Source organism: Camelus ferus, chromosome 19, assembly GCF_009834535.1.
Source record: "Camelus ferus isolate YT-003-E chromosome 19, BCGSAC_Cfer_1.0, whole genome shotgun sequence".
Classification (NCBI taxonomy): Eukaryota; Metazoa; Chordata; class Mammalia; order Artiodactyla; family Camelidae; genus Camelus; species Camelus ferus.
Window position 1 is genome coordinate 25254847 of NC_045714.1, and position 7091 is coordinate 25261937.

The following is a 7091-nucleotide window of genomic DNA, read 5'->3' on the forward strand; positions in this document are numbered from 1 at the left end:
TATTTTCTGAGCACAACTGTGTAAGACTAGAAACCAGTAATAGAAAGTAAGCTGAAGAAGTCCAAACATGTGAAAATTGAATAACACACTCCTGAACAGAAGAAACACACTTCTGGGTAGAAGAAAAAACAAAAAGATAAATTAAAACATGTCTTGAAAGAAATGACAATGGAAACTCAACATAATAAAACCTGTAGGATGCAGTAAAAGAAATTGTGAGAGAGAAGTTTGTCACAATAAATGTCTACATCAAGAAACAAGACCTCAAATTAACAACTTAACTTTCATCATAAGGGACCAAAAAAACCCTTAAACAAACAGACAAAGCACAAATTTAGCAGAAGAAAAGAACTAAAAAAATATCACATCAGTAGTAAGTAAGAGACCAGAAACAATAGAAAAGATCAATAAAACTAAGATCTGGTTTTACTGAAAATATTTTTTAAATTGACAAAACTTCAAGTATAATAACTAAAGAGAGAGAGAGAAGACTCAGATAAATAAAATCAACAATGAAAGAAGAGGCATTATAAGAATATCACAGAGCTGCAGTAATCATAGGAGACTATGAGAGTTATACACCAAAAAAGCTAGTTAAGCTAGAAGAAATGGATAAATTCCTGGAATCATACAATTAACAAAGAGTAAACCATGAAGAAACAAAAAAATATGAACAGATTAATAATGACTAAGGAGACTTAATTATCATTAAAGATTCTCCCAACAAAGAGAAGTCCAGGACCAGATGTCTTCACTGGTGAATTCTATCAAAAATTTAAAGAAGAATTAACACCAATTCTTCATAAACTTTAAAAAAAATAAAGAGGGGTGAACATTCCCAAACTCATTTAATAAGGCCAGCATAATCTCGATACTGACATCAGATAGAATAATGACAAGGGAGCCAATTCCTAGCCAGAACAATTAGGAAAGGAAAAGAAAGAAAAGGCACCTGAATTGGAAAGAAAGAAGTAAAACTGTCTCTCTTTGCAGATGATATTATCTCTTATGTAAAAATCCTAAACATTCCACCAAAAAACAGTGAGTACTAATAAACAAAGGTGAAAATTGCAGGGTTGAAAATCAGCTAACAGAATCAGTTGCATTTATATACACTAACAGTGACTTATCTGAAAAAGACACAAATAAATGGAAAGATATCTTGTGTTCATGGATTGGAAGAAACAATATTGTTAAAATGTTCATACTACCCAGTCATCTATAGATTCAATGAACCCTTTATCAAAAATTCCAATGGCATGTTTCACAGAAACAGAAAAGAAAAAATCCTAAAATTGATGTGGATCCACAAAAGACTCTGAATAGCCAAAGCAATCATGAAAGAAGGGCAAAGCTGAAGGCATCAAACTTTCTTTCAAATGGTATACAAAAACTATACTATTTGAAATACTCTGTTACTGGCCCCATAGACCAATGGAACAGAATGGAGAGCTCAGAAAGAAACCCTGTCATATGTGGTTGAGTAATATTTGACAGTGGAGCCAAGTTTACTCAGTGGGGAAAGATAGTCTATTCAATCAACAGTGTAGAGAAAACTGGATAATTGGATATAAAAGAATAAAATCAAAGCCCTGTATTATACCACACAAAAATAAACTTGCAATGGATTAAATACTTAAATATGACATGAAACTATAAAATTTTTAAATAAAAGAAGGAGAAAGCTTTTTGACTTCAGTATTGTCAATGATTCTTTTGAATATGACACCAAAAGGAAAGGCAACAAAAACAGGAATAAATAGGAAGGCTATATATTAAAAAAAAAAAAAAAAAAAAAAAAAAAAGCCTGCACAATCATACAACCAAAAAAGAAAAAGGCAAACTATGAATGAGAGAAAATTTTTTAAAAGCATGTATCTGATAAGGGTTTAATATCCAGAATATATATGGAACTCATATAATTCAATTGCAAATAAAATAATCTGTTTTTAAGATGCCAAAGGAACTGAATAGCCATTTTTTTCAAAGACTACATGCAAATTGCCCAGATCTGAAGAACTGCACAACATCATTTAGCATCAAGGAAATGGAAATCAAAACCACAATAAGAAATCTTATCTATCACGTATTACCAGTTAGAATAGCTACTATAACATAGGAGAGATGAGTGTTGGCTAGGATGTGGTGAAAAAGAACACTTGTGAATCGTTAAATGAAATGTAAACTTTCACAATCATTGTCTGCAAAAGAGTATGGATATTCCTCAAACAGTTTAAATATAAATCTATCATATAATGCAGCTAAAATTGTTCTGTACCTCAATTTCCATTGTGTGTGTGTGTGTGTGTTCACAGTGTGTGTGAGTTTACAACAAGCAACTCTATCCCAGCTGGATGTCCTACAATTCAACTCAGTTTTGACTACCTTTCCAGAGATAGCCTCAGATTCCACTGGGTAAGGGTGCAGACCCACAAGACTGTCCTCAAATTTAGATGCCAATAACTGGCTGCTCTTTTCACTTGTGCTCCTGATTGGAGGGTCCTGTGACCCCTCCTTGTGTTTAATTAATTTGCTAGAGTGTCTCACAGAACTCAGGAAACTCATTAGATGGCTGGTTTATTACAAAAAACATATATAAAAGAATACAAATCAATAGCCAGATGAAGAGAACAAAAGAGCTTCTGTCCTCATGGAGCTTGGGGCCCACATAGTGTGGCGGTATATAGACGCCTTCTGGTTTCCCAATCTGGAATCTCTCCAAACCCCCTACTTTGGAGTGTTCATGGAGGTTTTGTTACACAGGCATTACTGATTAATTAATTGACTATTGATGATTGATTCAATTTCCAGCCCCTCTCCCTGCCCAGAAGTCAGGGAGTGGGACTGAAAGTTCCAACCCTCTATTTGTAGTTTGGTCCCCTAGCAATCAACCCCCCATCTTTAAGAGTTTTCAAAAAGTCACCTCATTAACATAAATTTATTTGCCATTGAAGGGTGCTTGTTATGAATAACAAGACACCCATTTCAAATTTATAGCTCTGAAGCCTTTCCAGGAAATGAGGACAAGAGATCAAATATATCACAAAATATGTTCCCATCTTTTGGGAGCTGGGAGATAGGAACAAGGACAAAGACAAAATCTACATAAGGAAGACATTTTAGTCATCTGAATGATCTTGCATATATATGTTTATATCAGTTTAATTCATAATTGCCAGACTTTGAAGTAACCAAAATACCCTTCACTATGAGAATGGGTAAACTGGTAAATCAGAACAATGGAATGTCATTCAGCACTTTAAAAAAGCTATCAAGCCATGTAATGTTATGGAGGAAACTTCAGTGCATAGTACTAAGTGAAATAAGTCAATCTGAAAAAGCTACAAACTGTATGATTTTAATTACATGACATTCTGAAAAAGGCAAAATTATGGAGAAAACAAAAAAAAGATGAGTGGTTACCATGAGTTATGGAGAGGAGAGGGAAGAGTAGGTGGACCATAGAGAATTTTTAGAGCCATCAAACTACTTATTGATAGTGCAATAATAGATAATTGTCAATATAAATTTGTTCAAATTCATAGCATGAACAACACCGAGTGATCACTAATGTGAACAATGGATATTGAGGGATAATGATGCATCAATATAACTTTAGCAGTTGTAACAAATACACCACGGTGGTGGGTAATGTTGATAATGGGAGAAGATACACATGTGACCCAGACAGTGATGATATGGGAAATCTCTAATGCAAACAATTCCCTTTATGCTATATGAACGAAAATCTCACCAAATTCTCAATTCTGAGAGTTAAGTGTGTGTGAAAGCCGTCAATCACCTAGCTTGTTGGGAAAACACAGTTTCTTTTCAGTGGGAAACTACACTACATATATATATATATGGGGAGGTAATAGCTCCAACATGGTATTAAAGTAAAAATGGCATTAACTTCAAACCAGCACTAGAAAACAAACTGAGAAAAGTGTAAGTGTTTATAGTGCTACCTATTTTCTTTATGGGAGATGAATGAACGTCTCTCCACATGCTCAAATCTGAGAGTTAAGTGTATGTGAAAGCCGTCAATCAAATAGCTTGTTGGGAATACACAGTTTCTTTTCAGTGGGAAACTACACTACATACATATATATGGGGGAGGTTCTAGCTCCAACTCGGTTTTACAGTGAAAACTGCATGAATTTCAAACCAGCACTAGGGAACATACTGAGAAACCAGAGTAAGTGTCTCAACTAAAACCCATTCCCTTTATGCTGGAGGAACGAACGTCTCTCCACATGCTCAATTCTGAGAGATGAATGTGTGTGAAAGCCTTCTATCATATTGCTTGTGGGGAGCACACAGTTTCTTTTGAGTGGGGAAATACACTACATACATAGATATGGGAGGTACTAGTTCCAAATCGGTTTTACAGTGAAAATTCATGAGCTTCAAACCGGCACTACGAAACATACTGAGAAACCAGAGTACGTGCTCCTACTGCAACCCATTCCCTTTATGCTAGAGGAACGAACGTCTCTCCACATGCTCAAGTCTGAGAGATGAATGTGTGTGAAAGCCACCTATAACTTAGCTTGTAGGGAACACACAGTTCCTTTTCATTGGGAATCTACACTTTATTCATATATATATGAGGAGGGACTAGCACCAACTCGGTTTTACATTGAAAACTGAATGAAATTCAAACCGGCACAAGGAAGCATACAGAGAATTCAGAGTAAGTGTTTCTAGTGCTACTTATTCCCTTTATGCTGGATGAACGAACGCCTCTTCACATCTCAATTATGAGAACTGATTGTGTTGAAAGCCGTCAATCACCTAGATTGTTTGGAAAACAGAGTTTCTTTAGAGTGGGGATCTACACTACATAAATATATATGGGGAGGTACTATTTCCAACTGGGTTCTACAGTGGAAACTGCATGAACATCAAACCAGCACTAGGAAACATGCAGGGAAAACTGAGTAAGTGATTCTACTCCAAAACTTCCCCTTTAAGATAGATGAACGAACGCCTCTCCACGTGCTCAGTTCTGAGAGTCGAATAAGTATGAAAGCCATCTATCAATTAGCTTGTAGGGAACACAGTTTCTTTGGAGTTGGGAACTACATTACATACAAATATATGGTGAGGTACAAGCTCCAACTCGGTTTTATGGTAAAAACTGCATGAATTTCCAACCGGCACTAGGAAACAAACTGAGAAATCAGAGTATGTGTTTCTAGTGCTACCTATTCTCTTCATGCTAGATGAACGAACGTCTCTCCACAGGCTCAATTCTGAGACGTAAGTGTGTGTGAAAGCCATCAATATCCTACTTTGGTGGGAACACACAGTTTTTTATCAGTGGGAAACTACAATGCATACATATAGGGGAGTTACTAGCTTCAACTAGATTTTAAAGTGAAAACTGCAAGAACTTCAAAGTAGCACAATGAAACCTACTGAGAAACCAGAGTAAGTGATTCTACTGCCACCCATTCCCTTTATGCTAGATAAACGATCTTCTCTACACATGCTTTACTCTGAGAGTTAACTGAGTGTAAAAGCCTTCAATCACCTACCTTTTTGGGAACACACAGTTTCTTTTGAATGGGGAACTACAATTCATACATATATATCGGGACGTACATGCTAAAACTGGGTTTTACTTTGATAACTGCGTGAACTTCAATCCGGCACTAGGTAACATACTGAGAAATCAGAGTAATTGTTTCTACTGCTAGCCATTCCCTTTATGCTAGATGAATGAACAACTCTAAACATGCTCAATTCTGAGTGTTGAATGTGTGTGAAAGCCGACAATCACCTAGCTTGTCGGGCACGGTTTCTTTTCAGTCAGGAACTACACTGCACAAATATATGTGGGGAGGTACTAGCTCCAAATCGGTTTTACAGTGAAAACTGCATGAACTTCAAACCGGCACTAGGAAACATATTGAGAAAACAGAGTAATTATTCCCACTGGAACCATTCCCTTTATGCTTGATGAACGAAAGCCTCTCCACGTGCTCATTTCTGAGATTTGAATGTGTGTGAAAGCCATCAATCACCTAGCTTGTTGGAACACAGAGTTTCTTTTGAGTGTGGAACAACACTACATAAATATATATGGGGAGTTACTAGCTCGAACTCGTCTTTTCAGAGAAAACATGATGAACTTCTAACCGGCACTGGGAAACATACAGGGAAACAAGAGTGTTTCTACAGCAACGCATTCCCTTTAAGATAAATGAATGAACGCCTCTCCACATGCTCATTTCTGAGAGTCGAATATGTGTGAAAGTCATCTATCCATTAGCTTGTAGGGAACACACAGTTTCTTTGTATTTGGGAACTACACTACATACATATATATGGTGAGGTACTAGATCCAACTCTGTTTTACAGTAGAAACTGCATGAACTTCAAACCAACACTAGGAAGCACACTGAGAAATCAGAGTAAGTGTTTCCAGTGCTACCTATTCCCTTTATGCTAGATGAATGAACGTCTCTCCACGTACACAATTCTGAGGGTTGAATGTGTGTGAAAGCCATCAATCACCAAGCTTGCAGGGAACACACAGTTTCTTTTGAGTGCCGAACAACACTACATACATATATATTGGGAGGTACTAGCCCAAAATCGGTTTTACAGTGAAAATTGCATGAATTTCAAACCGGCACTATGAAACAAATTGAGAAATCAGAGTAAGTGTTTATAGTGCTACCTATTACCTTTATGCTAGATGAACGAAATTCTCTCCACAGGCTCAATTCTGAGATTTAAATGTGTGTGAAAGCCTTCAATCCCCTAGCTTATTGGGAACACACAGTTTCTTTTCTTTGGGGAAATACACTACATACATATATATGGGGAGTTACTAGCTCCAAATCTATTTTACAGTGAAAATTGCATAAGCTTCAAACCGGCACTAGGAAACATACTGAGAAATCAGAGTAAGTGTTTCTAGTGCTACCTTTTCCCTTTATGCTAGATGAATGAATGCCTCACCACATGCTCAATTCGGAGAGTTGAATGTGTGTGAAAGCCATCAATCACCTAGCTTGTTTGGAACACACAGTTTCTTTTGAGAGGGAACTACACTACATAAGTTTATATGGACAGTT